The sequence below is a fragment of the Piliocolobus tephrosceles genome, chromosome 12 (genome assembly GCF_002776525.5).
Source record: "Piliocolobus tephrosceles isolate RC106 chromosome 12, ASM277652v3, whole genome shotgun sequence".
Taxonomy (NCBI): Eukaryota; Metazoa; Chordata; class Mammalia; order Primates; family Cercopithecidae; genus Piliocolobus; species Piliocolobus tephrosceles.
The window spans coordinates 50,267,056-50,280,753 of record NC_045445.1 but is presented as its reverse complement, the minus strand read 5'-3'; the positions used below and the strand labels follow the sequence as shown (position 1 = coordinate 50,280,753).

General features: G+C 40.4%; 1 protein-coding gene across 2 annotated transcripts in view; it reads right to left on the bottom strand.

Annotated features, from left to right (window-relative positions):
- Positions 1-13,698, bottom strand: part of RAB9B (RAB9B, member RAS oncogene family) — an 85,156-nt gene that overhangs the window by 71,265 nt on the left and 193 nt on the right. Inside the window, exons 1-2 of one of the 2 annotated variants that reach the window (XM_023201551.1) lie at positions 13,623-13,682; positions 13,373-13,424 (exon numbers count right to left, since the gene is read on the bottom strand). The exons of the other annotated variant lie outside the window; for it this stretch is intronic. The gene's annotated coding sequence lies outside the window, so the exon portion shown is untranslated. Of the gene's footprint in view, positions 1-13,372; positions 13,425-13,622; positions 13,683-13,698 lie in introns of those variants that run through there. 2 annotated transcript variants of the gene reach the window in all.

Here is a 13,698-nt window from a genome sequence, read left to right as displayed (position 1 = left end):
CCTCCCAAAGTGCTGGGATTACAGGCTGAGCCACCACACCTGGCCTGTTCATTCTCTGTATTGTTTATTTGCATTTTCTATTTTTGATTTTTAATTTATCTTGCTAGGCTTTATCTAATTTTCTTCTTGTAAAACCAACTTTTTGTATTGCTAATCTTTTCTATTTTTATTCTCTATCTTGTTGATTTCTGGCATTATTTTTATTATTTCACTCCTTTTTTATTAATATTTGAGCAATGTTTTTTACAACTTTCGGACAAAATATTTAACTTGTTTGTTTGCAATCTTTCCTGTTTCCTAGTAAGTATATTTATACATTTTTCTATATATACTGACTTTTCTGGTTTTCAAAATGTTGACCCACAGGATTTTAATATTATTCAGTTATAAATATTTTACTATTTTAAGGATGTTTACCCCTAAATTCAATCTTTATTTAGAAATATAATGTTTAGTTTTCAGTCATATGGGACTTTTTAAGTTTTGTTTCTTAATTAAAAATTTATTCCATTATGGCATTTATTGTGACTTCTTTTTGTCTAAAACTTGGTCAGTGTTTTCATGGACAATTTTTATGACTATCTGAAAATAGTGTTTTCACTAGAGTTGAGGATAGCTTTCACACTTACCAGTTGTGTTGTTCAGCTCCTCTGATTAATTTTGACTAATGCATTTCATTTGTTTCCAAATCTGTTTTGGTTTGTTGTAGCTGTTATTATAATTAAGCAATGTATATATATACAATAAACAAACAAAATATAACTATCAACATAGTTTTTCTATGAAATTGAAGATAAATCCTGTAGAAACACAAACTAAAGTGATTTGCTTAAAAATATATATGAAATTTAGTGATGAGGTTTTAGTAAGATAATTGTAAAAGTTGGGGAAAAAAGTGTAAAATCTGGAAAGATTCTGCACTTAGATTTCTTATGCATGTCCTTAAGGACTTACTTGGCTTTACAGAATACAAAATGATACATCATAAAGAATGCATTTCTGGGTGCGGTTTATGCAAGAAAAATGACTCAGAATTCCAGGCAGAGCCAAAGCGTTGCGTTACGATATTGTCTATTTTAATTTATTATAGGTTTTAAATTAAAATAAAATATTTAATGTAAAAAAATATATATATATAGTAATTTAAAATATTACATTAATGATACAGAATAAGAAAGTGGTAAATTCCAAAAATCTATAGGCATATTTGCAAACTTCAGACTTCAAAGTCGAAGCTCTTTAGTTTAATTAGGTCTCATTTGTCAATTTTGGCTTTTGTTGCCATTGCTTTTGGTGTTTTAGTCATGAAGTCTTTGTCCATGCCTATGTCCTGAATGGTATTGCCTAGGTTTTCTTCTAGGGATTTTATGGTGTTAAGTCTTACATTTAAATCTTTAATCTATCTTGAGTTAAATTTTGTATATGGTGTAATGAGGGATCCAGTTTCAGCTTTCTACATATAGCCAGCCCATTTTCCCAACACCATTATTAAATAGGGAATCTTTTCCCCATTTCTTTTTTTTTTTTTTGGTCAGGTTTGTCAAAGATCAGATAGTGGTAGATGTGTGGTGTTATTTCTGAGGTCTCTGTTCTGTTCCATTGGTCTATATATCTGTTTTGGTACCAGTACCATGCTGTTTTGGTTACTGTAGCCTTGTAGTATAGTTTGAAATCAGGTAGCATGATGCCTCCAGCTTAGTATAGTTTGAAATCAGGTAGCATGATGCCTCTAGCTTTGCTCTTTTGGCTTAGGATTGTCTTGGCAATGCGGCTGTTTTTTGGTTCCATATGAACTTTAAAGTAATTTTTTCCAGTTCTGTGAAGAAAATCACTGGTAGCTTGATGGGGATAGCATTGAATCTATAAAGTACTTTGGACAATAAGGTCATTTTCACAATATTGGTTCTTCCTATCCATGAGCATGGAGGAGTTGTTTCTTATGGATGAGCAAATAAAGTAGTTTCTTGAGATGGCATCTACTCTTGGTTAAGGTGCTGTGAATAGTGTTGAAATGACAACAAAGGATTTAGAATATTACATAAACTTAGTTGATAAAGCAATGTCAGGGTTTGATAGGACTGACTCCAATTTTGAAAGAAGTTCTACTGTGGGTAAATGCTGTTAAACAGCATCACATGCCACAGATAAATCTGTCATGAAAGGAAGAGTCAATTGATGTGACCAACTTCATTGCTGTTTTATTTTAAACTACCACAGCCACTCCAACCATCAGCAACTGCCATCCTTATCAGCCAGCAACCATCAACATCAAAGGAAGACCCTCCTCCACCAAAAAGATTACAATTCATTAAAGGCTCAGAGGATCATTAGCATGTTTTAGCAGCAAAGTATTTTTAAATTAAGTTACGTATGTTTTTTAGACATAATGCTATTGTGTACTTAAGAGACTACAGTATAGTGTAAATATAACTTTTATATGCACTAGGAAACAAAAAAATTTATGTTACTTTATTATGATAATTTACTTCATTGCAGTCATCTGGAACTGAACCCACAATATGTTCAAGGTATGTGTGTATCTGAAGGTTGACGAGGGTAGATTTGTTGGAGTATGTGTTGGGGGATAGGGATGGGTTGGGGAAGAAAAGCCAAACTTCAGTCGTTTGAGGAGTGAGTGGGTGATGAGAAATGGACATATAAACAGAGTACTCTTTCAAAGAAATTTGAATTAAAAACAGAAAATGGATACTGGTCAGTAAGTAGCAAAAGTGAGATGTGGTATCACAGGAGAGTTTTTTAAGACTGGATATCTAAGAATGTTTCAGAGGTACCCAATAATGGTAGAATCGCAACTAATGATATTGTTGTTATATTACTCTAATCATCACTATACCTCTACTATACTAATTTCCATAAAATACCCATTTTATCTCCACACTTCACTGGACAAACTCTAAATTCCTCTGCTTGGGATGTAGGTTCCTCTAGAAAGGTAGCATACCGTCTAGCTTTATCATTTATATGCTTCATAACATTGGGCAGCTTGCTTAATTTCTCTGAGACCTAATTTCCTCATCTGTAAATTGAAATGGCCCACACTTACCTTAGCAGAATACAGAAAGATAACTTGGGGCTTCTCTCTGACCTCACTCCTGATAGTCCTTGAAGAAGACCCAGCTTCCATGAGACCTGTTTTTAATTCCCACTGCAGAGAGGTGCTGGAGTTTGCCAGTTCTCTGTGTATGCTAAGCAATTAAATGCTGCCTCTTAATCAAATGCTGATTGTATATTTATTTCTTTTTGGTGTTGGAAATACAAAGCAACATCAATAGGTTACATTTCATGAGAACTTGCTAAATTTTGGGAGTTGTATAGACATTTATTTTTTATTTTTATTCTTTTCTTGAGACAGGGTCTCATTCTGTCACCCAAGCTGGAATGCAGTGACAAAATCATGGCTTATTGCAGCCTCAAACTCCTATGCTCAAGCAATCCTCCTGCCTCAGTTTCCTGAGTAGCTGTGACTACAAGTGTACACTACCACATCTGGCTACTTTTTCAATTTTTTGTAGGGACAGTCTCTTGCTATGTTGCCCAGGATGATCTTGAACTCCTGAGCTCAAGCGATCCTCTCACCTTGACCTCCCAAAGTGCTGGGATTATATCGGTCAGCCACTGTGTTCAGACTACACATTTATTTTCAATCTAACAGATAGATAATGCTTACACTAGGATTGTTTCCAAGGAACACTTAATATATACTAGAATGTTTCTAAGCACTCCAAAGGTATAAACTCATACAACCTTCATAATAATCCCACTTACAGGTGGGAAAATTAAGTCACATAAAGGTTAAGTAAGTTGCTCAACATCACTTAGCTGGTAAGTGGTAGAGCTTAGATTTGAAACCAGGGCATATAGCTTTAGATTTTGTGCACCCCGTCACTACACTGTAATGCCCCTCACTTAAGCTTAACAACAACCCAGTGAAGCAGGTACTGTTATTATTCTTATTTTACCCTGAGACTCAGAAAGATTAGGTCACTTGCCTAAAGTTACATGGCTAGCAAGTGGTGGGTGAGGTTTGAACCAGGTTTGTCTGATTCTTAGGCATTTTGACAGCATGTTAACTAGTCATTCTACTAACAGTTTGATCTTTTTTTGCCATATGTGCATATTACCTATACAATTATTTATTTAAGAAAGCTATTTTAGTTAACTGATTTTAAATAACTTTTTTTTTGTATTTTGTAAGCAATAATATCTATGGTTTCACAGATAACATGTTATTGACATATTTTTAATTCACACTAAACTGCATAAACTGTTTTTAAAAATCTGTGTACCTCCATGGACATAGAATGTGGAATAATAAACATTGGAGACTTGGAAGGGTAGGAAGAAGGTGAGGGATCAGAAATTGCTTAATGGGTACTATGTACACTATTTGGGTGATGGTTACACTGAAGGCCCAGACTTCACCACTGTGCAATATATCCATGTAACAAAACTGCACTTGTACCTCTTATATTTATACAAATAAAAATTCTTTACAAATCTGTGTACCACTTAAAACTATCTCATCTACCTGAAGAGGCATGTACACCACATTTTGGGATGCATTGCATCATATTGCACTTTTAACCCATAGCCCACCCTTTATCTCCAAAGTTCTGTTCAAATCCCTTTTCCCAGAAATCACATGGGCTATTAGTTTCTCTTCTGGAGTCAAAGAAAGAAAATATCTTTAGTGGAGTACCTAGACTGGTCACAACCCAGTGATTAGGATAATATGTGCATTCCAATGGATGCTGGTGATGTTTTGTGGTTAGAGGTGGGCGAGCAGTGTAGGAGAATCATTCATCATACAAACAGAGCCAATAAAAACATTATTCAAATCTTTACAAATGTTTCACTTGTACTCCAACATGCTACCGTCCTAGAAGGCAGCAAAACAGGCTTGGTCCACTCTACTAATTCAAATTATCTGCTTGGCTTTGTAGATCTTTTCAAGACATGTATGTACTGCCATGTTCATTGTGGCTTTATTCACAATAGCAACCTCAGTGCTCATAGATGTATGAATTGATAAAAAGTTGTGACATCTATATCTGTATATAGACATAGATATATACACACACATTAAGATATTATTCGACCTTAGAAAAGAAGGGTATAATGCCATTATGACAATATGGATGAACCTGGAGGATAAACCTCCAGGTTTATAAAGTGAAATAAGCCAATCACAGAAGGAAAAATGCTGTATCTCACTTGTATGTAAGCTCTAAGAAAAAAAGTCAAACACACACAAATAGAGTAGAAGGGTGGTTAGCAGGGGTGGAGGGGGGTGGCAGGAAATGGGGAGATGTAGATTAAAGAGTGCAAATTTTTAGTTTTGCAGGGTAAATAAATTTAGAGATTTCTACAATAGTAGAGCTGTAGTAATAATATTGTATTGTATGTTAAAAATTTGGTAAGAGAATAGATTTTATGTGCTCTCATCTCACAAACACACACACACACGCAGGCACACACACACGGACAAACACAAAGGTAATAAACTAATAACAAACTAAACTGTGAGACTTCCAGAACTTACTCAAACCAACAAATCAGAGCTCACACACACAAAGCTAAGAGACTAATAACAGACTAAACTGTGAAACTTCCAGAGCTTACTTGAACCAAGCAATCAGAGCTCACTGGCCTCAACCCATCAAGGCTCAACTGTCTCGACGAATCAGGGCTCCGTTCTACCATCTATCAAAACTAAATGAGTTAGAATCCTTCATTTTGCACAAACATACCTGACAGAGAACCTGGGAAGGAAATTTTGTTATAAAACTTGAATTCTTCCTTTGTTCTTTGGAACATATCTTTATTTTACACCAAAGGCTGTGTCTCTGTGGTTTGCCAACTATACACTGGAACAAAGTTGCTCTCTTACAAATTACATTACAGATAACTTTCTTTTTCAAAATGTCATTTACAGGTTCCTACATCATTATAAAAGGGTTATTTACGTTTATTTGTAAACAGTGAGTGGAAAATTTAAGAAAACTGATGAAATATTGGGCTTTGAAGCAAATCAACAAATTTCAAGAATAGATTCACAAAGTGTATTTCCTTTCCACAGAGGTAAAATACTAGAAATCAATTTTTTAAAAATGGAAAATCTCCAACTGCTTTGAGATTAAAGCATACATGTATATAATAATAAATCAACAAAAAGTATTAGGGCCATGAAGAAAACACAATGAAATTAGACAACATTAAAATAAATATTAACATTCAAGTTGCTTGAGCAAAAAGCAGTCATCCTAATTTTTTTAATTGCCTACCTTTCTTCTGTTTTGAATTGATGCAAGAGGCAAGACACATGTCCTGCTCCCAGCTCTGGATTCATGTCCTTAAATCACCATGATTAAAAACAAGCAAGCTGACAGCCATAGTCAAAGACTCGAATCTGTTTCTATTCAACCTCAAGGCTGAATTGCACAAGTAAGATCTTAATGCTTTAGCTCCAGCAACCGTCCCACATTCTGGGCCAATGGCTGTGGTTTAGAGGCTGCAGGTCTCTCACTGGCTGTGCTAGCGGAGACTTGGACTGGGGTTGTTATCATTGGAAAGTACCACCATCCATGCATAATCGCACACCTTAAAGTCTTATTCTAAACCTTGAAAGATTACAGGCTTGAAAAGAGAAGAACTGGATAAACGTGAATGAAATGGAATAATAATTTGAGACTCTAAAAGCATGAAAAAGAAATGGTTGCTTGAAACAGAAATTGTTTCTTGAAAACTTGATTTATCCTATTTCTGTGTTTCTGTCTTCCTGATACATATAAACTATTACCCTAAGATAAGTTGACAAGTTTGATTGCGAATTTCGTGATTCTCATTTGTGCTTTTGTACTTTATATTTTGCATATAACGAAAAAAAAAAAAAAAAACCCTCCGGATAATGAAACTGTACAAGTGTGGAGGACTGACAGAGAATAAGGTGAATGACTTCATTATGAAAACAACTGTGACCTGACTGATCCTAATAAACGGTGATTTAGAAATATAACTGACAGAAAAGACCATGCATGTAGTAAAGAGATTAAATGAAAAATCACTAAATGGAATGAATTATTTTCCACGGAAAAACTGCACCACATATATAGATTGAAACAGAGTTGATAATGTTTAGTTCTTGAGGAAAGAATGCATGAAAAATCGTCAGGACGCCACAGGCCACCTGCCTCCTTGACAGTTCTCAAATCAAAAGGGCGTCACCCACCCCCACCCTCCAGTAGGTCCCCGCCTTGGCGGGCTACAGTTCGGGGCTGGAGTGCAGTGGCCGGATCTCAGCTCACTGCAAGCTCCGCCTCCCGGGTTCACGCCATTCTCCTGGCTCAGCCTCCGGAGTAGCTGGGACTACAGGCGCCCGCCACCTCGCCCGGCTAGTTTTTTGTATTTTTTAGTAGAGACGGGGTTTCACCGTGTTAGCCAGGATGGTCTCGATCTCCTGACCTCGTGATCCGCCCGTCTCGGCCTCCCAAAGTGCTGGGATTACAGACTTGAGCCACCGCGCCCGGCCTAGTGGGCTACAGTTCTTTCAAGCCAAGTGCGGTGGCTCTGAAAAGAGCCTTTGGGTTTCGGTCCTCAGGCACTCCTGAGGCAGCTCACTTGCTCCTAGTGTAGCGGAGCACAGCCTTAGAGCCCCTGGACACGGCGTGCTTGCCCATCTCCCACGGGAGCATCAGGCGAATGGTGGTCTCGCAGGAGGTGATGGTGGCGCACTTGGTGTAGCAGGCCAAGTGGCCGGCCTTGGTGGCAATGCGCTCCAAGATGTCGTGAATGAACGAATTTATGATATCCACCGCTTCGCGGGAAAGGCTGAGGCCCTCGTGAACCAGCTTCAGCACCCGGGGAAAATGGGCGGCGAAGTTGTCCCTGCGGTGGTTGGGGTGGCAGCGCCTGTTCTTCTGCTCGTGGGCCGTGGTGGCATTGGCCGCTTTGGGCTCCTTGGTGCTCATGCTTTCGTCGGAGGTCATCTCAGAGGAAGGTTCAGCCATCTTGGAGGCAGCTGCCAGTAGCAATGGCTGTTGATCACCAGAGGGAGGGCTTTTTGTAGTCACCACATGATTGACATCACGGGCCAACTTGAGGTCTAATTGGATGAAGTGACACACAACACAGCGTTCAAGGTGATTGGATGGTCCTGTTGCTTGGCAATCTTATCAACCAGTCACAGTGGGTGTTGGCCGACCTAAACACCCGCCTACTTGCCTCCCTCAGAAAAAGTTACACAGATAGATGCCCCATAGGCCAGAAAACTCATCCGCTCCCCACCTCAGCTGATCCAAGTCACACCATGAGCACTTTGAAGGGTGTCACTGAAAACTCCCAAAGAGGCAATTTCATCTCGTGATCCTTGAAAAGAGCCTGACCTCCAGAGCCCAAGTCCATTATGCCAGAGGAATGACTGTGGCCCCGTGTGAATCATTTCTCACCCATTTCAGAATCTACTGTTATCCTGGGCTAAGCCACTCTGGCTTGAGCAGGATCTCCCTGACATGGCAGCTGAAGGCTCCTGGGCATAAAAGGACCCGGCTGTTTGGCTCCTGTCCTCAGTTCTGATCAACCCCTTCAGTGAATGGGGATAAGGAACAATGACAAAGCCACAGTCTCCAAGCAGACAACACAAAAAGGAGCTTTGATTAAAAAAAAATATACAAATACTCCACATTTACCAAGATTAAAACTGCATTCTTAACAATACTTAGATGCTTTTTTAAAAAATGCTGTAAATGTTAGAATCTGCAAATAGACATAACAGCTACAGTATTTTTTAAATTCCTAAATTCTTTAAAAAATTGATTCTCAAGGCAACCTTCTTAGGGAGGAAAAATATATCCATAAAATGTAAACATTTCAACATTCAAAGGATTTATGATATTACATGCAAAACATTTCCCAAACATGTCTACCTCAGAATAAGTTGTAGCAACTGAACCAAAGACAGGACTTACAAACTTGAGTATTAAGTGTCATGGAAGTAATTGAGCACACCAATGACGTGCCATTCAAAATGGCCAGTCTTGGCAAGGTTACTCCCTGTCAGACCGTTCAGGTAAAGCAAATTCTCCTGACAATACAATGAAGTTAGTAAAATGGTCCCAGATTATGATGGGGAAAAAAAGTCTTTTTTACCTAAAAAGGTATAATATGGTAAGAAAACCAGTGAGGTAAGCACACACACATGAAATTCTAAACAGTCCTTTCTATAAATTGGGGTACACAAATCCTACTTGAAATTGTAGCAACCAAATCCTGCTCTTGATTGGATGGATGAGGCAAGGGGCATGTCCATATATTCCTTGAATTAATATTCTCAAATCGCCATCATTAAAACATGTAAGCAAACAAACAAATAGCATACAAACACACCAATTTCCTCCTCTACGCCCAGCAGGAACAGCCCAGATAGGCTCTTGTTGGTTCATTCTGTGTCTTGAACTATTTTGTGTCACTATAACAGAATGCCCGAGGCTGGGTAATTTATAAGGAAAAGCAATTTATTTAGTGGATGGTTCTGTAGGCTGGGAAACACTGGGATATGACCCTGGCTCCTGTGAGGGCTTCCGTGCTGCCTCATAATATAGCAGATAAGATCAAACGGGAAGAGGACAGGTGTAAAGAGAAACCAAGAGATGTCCTGGCTTTGTAACAACCCTCTTTAGAGGGGAGGAAACTAACGCATTGTCGAGAGAATGAATCCAGTCTCTCCAGAGTGAGAGCTAAGTCACTACTGGGAGAATGGCACCAAGCCAGTCATGAGAGATCTGCCCCTCATGATCTGCCCACATCAGGTGCATTGGGGATCACACTTCAACATGTTTTTGGGTGGGGACAAACAAATCATATCCAAACCGAGGCATCCTGGGTCACCTCCGTACACTTTTGGCCAGTGACTGTGGCTCAGAGACTGTAATTCTGTCATTGGTTGAGCCAGTGGAGACAGGAGTGTGAACAAAATTTCTCTGAAAAGGAATTTGGAGGACAGAGCACTTGTGCCAGTGAATACTTGGCAATCCTGGGAGAGGCTGTCTTGGGTGTGAAACCAATTGCACTGAAGGGAGTGGTAGGGTTTAATAGTGAGTGTTAGGGTTTAAAGTTCATTCCCTCTGAACTCCTTAATAAAGCCCATTTATGCAAACGAAGGATTGAAATCACTGAGTTCTGATAGGCCTGCACAGCTGAGCTCTGATTGGTCAATGACGCTGATCCCTGATTTGTTGATAGAGCCTAGCTCCGATTGGCTGGTTCTGGTGTGCTCTGGAAACCTCAAAGTTGAACAGAGGTGTGAGTTTTCTGGGAACTCAGGGTACATGTGTGACCTCTAGTCAGCAAATGGCCGCTTGGCTCCATTTGAATTTAGGCCCAGTTAGCCACTTGTGATCCATCTTAATTAAAGGATTGGTTCTTTGACATTCAAATATGTGTCCAGGGGCGTGAGCTGTTGTCATTGGATTCTCTCATCATCTCAGTGATGCAGAGTAGCTTTATTTAGTCTTATCTAGTTTCTTTAGTCACCAAAATAAGCTTTGTCAGTATGAGAATGGTTCTGCACATTCTCTGATTTTTTGTTACTCATGTTTGCTAATGTAGCCCATTACCATTCTTTCTTGCATCTCAGATTATCTTTTTGTGATGACTTTCCATCTGCCTAAAGTATGTTCTTCCTGCGTTTTTTGAAGGTGAAGTTCACTGGTGTAAACACTGATACTTTTCTAGTTAGAAATGTCTTTTCAGCTTGGGATCCACAGGAAGCAGACTCTGAGATGGATTTTAGTGTGCATGACATGTACTTAGAATTAACCCCTGAGGAATGGAAGGGAGGGAAGCAGGAGTGGGCACAGAGAGAAATGCACCCATACTGCAGGCCCAACCAAAGCCTCTTTGGATCCCAAGAGGAGTTTTTTTTTTTTTTTTTTGAGACGGAGTCTTGCTCTGTCGCCCGGGCTGGAGTGCAGTGGCGGGATCTCAGCTCACTGCAAGCTCCGTCTCCCAGGTTTATGCCATTCTCCTGCCTCAGCCTCCGGAGCAGCTGGGACTACAGGCGTCCGCCACCTCGCCGGGCTAATTTTTTGTATTTTTTAGTAGAGACGGGGTTTCACGGTGTTAGCCAGGATGGTCTCGATCTCCTGACCTCGTGATCCGCCCGTCTCGGCCTCCCAAAGTGCTGGGATTACAGGCTTGAGCCACCGCGCCCGGCCCTAATTTCTTCTTTTATAGTAGATCCTAGACTTCTTTTACCTCTTTCCATTTTATTCAGTCCCTAAGTGTCATTCTCAAATCCTTTGTGTTTCACCTAACTACAGCTTGGCCAAAGCTGTTGCTACTAATTTCAGTTTGCTTAGAATTAATTCAATTGTTCAACTCCCATTTATGAGTGAGAACACATGGACACAGGGAGAACAGTGAGAACACATGGACACAGGGAGGGGAACATCACCCACGGGGCCTGTCAGGGGGTGGGGGGCGAGGGGAGGGATAACATTAGGAGAAACACCTACTACTGAAGTCCTAATTTTGGGGTATTGTGCCCGGAGTTCCAAAACTAGAAATCAGCTGCATGTGAAAGTTCATCACTTACAATTTTTACTTTCCTCAAAAACACTAAGAAAACAATACAGACTAATACTTTGCCACTGTAAAACTAGGATTGCCTTTCCTCGAGCTTCCAGTAACATCTTCCTAGTTTCCGTCTGATAACTCACCACAAGCACCTTTAACACTCATAGTTCTGGCAACATATCGGTGTTCATGATATATGTATTCTCTATGTCAGAGATCCTTTCTCTGCAGCGAAGAATTCTTCTCTTAACCCTCAGTTGAATTGCATTTGGTGTCCATATTTCCCCCAGCTGTCTCCTAAAGGCCTTCTAGGCTTCTTGTGCCATGCATGTCAAAATGCTTCCAGTCTCTATCCATTATCTAGTTCCAAAGCTGCTTCCACTCTTTCAGGTGTTAGCTATCAGATCTGCTTGGCAACAGAATCCCTATTAAGTTCACTCTGTTAGCCCGACAATGTACCACAGACCTGGGTGGCTTAAACAGTAGACATTAATTGTTCACAATTCTGGAGGCTGGAAGTCCAAATCAAAGCAGCAGCCGGATTGTTTCCTTCTGAGTAGTAAGAGGGAAGGATCTTTTCCAGGGATTTTTTCCTCAGCTTGTAGATGGCCCACTTCTCTGTATGCTACTTCACATTTTCTTCCCTGTATGCATGTTTCTTTGTCTGAATTTCCCCTTTTGATAGGCACAATGCATGCTAGCCATTTCGGGTTAAAGCCCACCCTAATGAATGTAATTTAACTTCAGTATCCCAGTAAAGAACCCATCTTCAAGTAGGAGAGAGATGAGGGGTCAGGAGTCCAACAGAATGTATTTGGTGTTTTTTTTGGGGGGGTGGGGGACACAACTGAACCCATAGGACATAGAAATCCTGAGTTGTAGGTGGGAATATCTCCTGCCCCTTCCATTATGTTAAGAAAACACTGCTGACTGATGAAGGGAAATAAGGTAACTCCTACCTATCTTTTTTCAAGACTACTTGAAAGTTGAGTAATTTTATACACACAGACGCGCGCGCACACACACACACACATACATATACACACACACATATAAAATCTGGTTTATTCCATTAAATTCTCTCGGCATAATGAGAGTGAAAAAGCTAACGGACATTGTTAGAGATATAATGTTGATCTGACTAATCCTTATAAAGGGAAACCTAGGAATATAAGAGACAGAAATGACCATATAGTAAAGGGATTAAATGGAAAATTATTAAATGAAAATCATTGCTGTCCTTGAAGCAAGTTGAGCTATAGATATATTAGAGTTGACAATGTTTAGTTCTCGGAAAAAGAAAGCATGAAAAATCGTCAGGACGCCACAGGCCACCTGCCCCTCCCCTTTATTACCTCCCCCCGCACGAGGTAATTAGAACCCATTAATCTCATGACCTCAGGTCTCAATCACACCCCTTTGTCAAAGTTTACCCCCGTTATTTCTCTGATTCTTACATGAACTCGGAAACTAGCGTTCGCCTTTATTTTACTTGCAGCCTCTCAACAGGTGCCTGACGTGAGAAAATTAGCCTCTGGGGTAGAGTCGACTTTTGTCCACTGGGGGTCGCAGATCCCAGTCCTCAGGGCCTCAAGACTGACGCGAAGGAAGGAAAGGAAGGATTGGAAGCAGCCTCATCTGAAAACCTGATACCTCCACTCCACCGCCTCCACTATCGCCAGGCGGAAAATTCCCTCTCCCATCTTCTGAACGCAAGCCATAGTGCCTCCTGCACCCCTCTTACCCCCCTTACATTTCCTCCGGGAGACCCTCGCCCTACCAGTTCTGCAATCCGCCGCACAGAACTCAAGTTCGGATTCGGCTTTGATGACCTGCCAGGCAGAAAAGGACTAGAAGTTGGATAACCTCCCACCCCCATATTCCTTCCCAGGAAGAGATAAGGAGACGCAAAAGGGGTTCAAGACAGCTTGCGATCGTCTCCTCCTGCCTCTTGCCACCTCCCCGAACACCTGCCCTCCCGCCCGACAACACCCCCGCCCACTTCAGTCCAGGCAAATCCTAAATCCTACCCAGTCGGCAGCATCCAGATGAACCACAACTCCTTCCTCAGCGCAACCAGGCCATGGGAGTGCTCCATCCCCTACC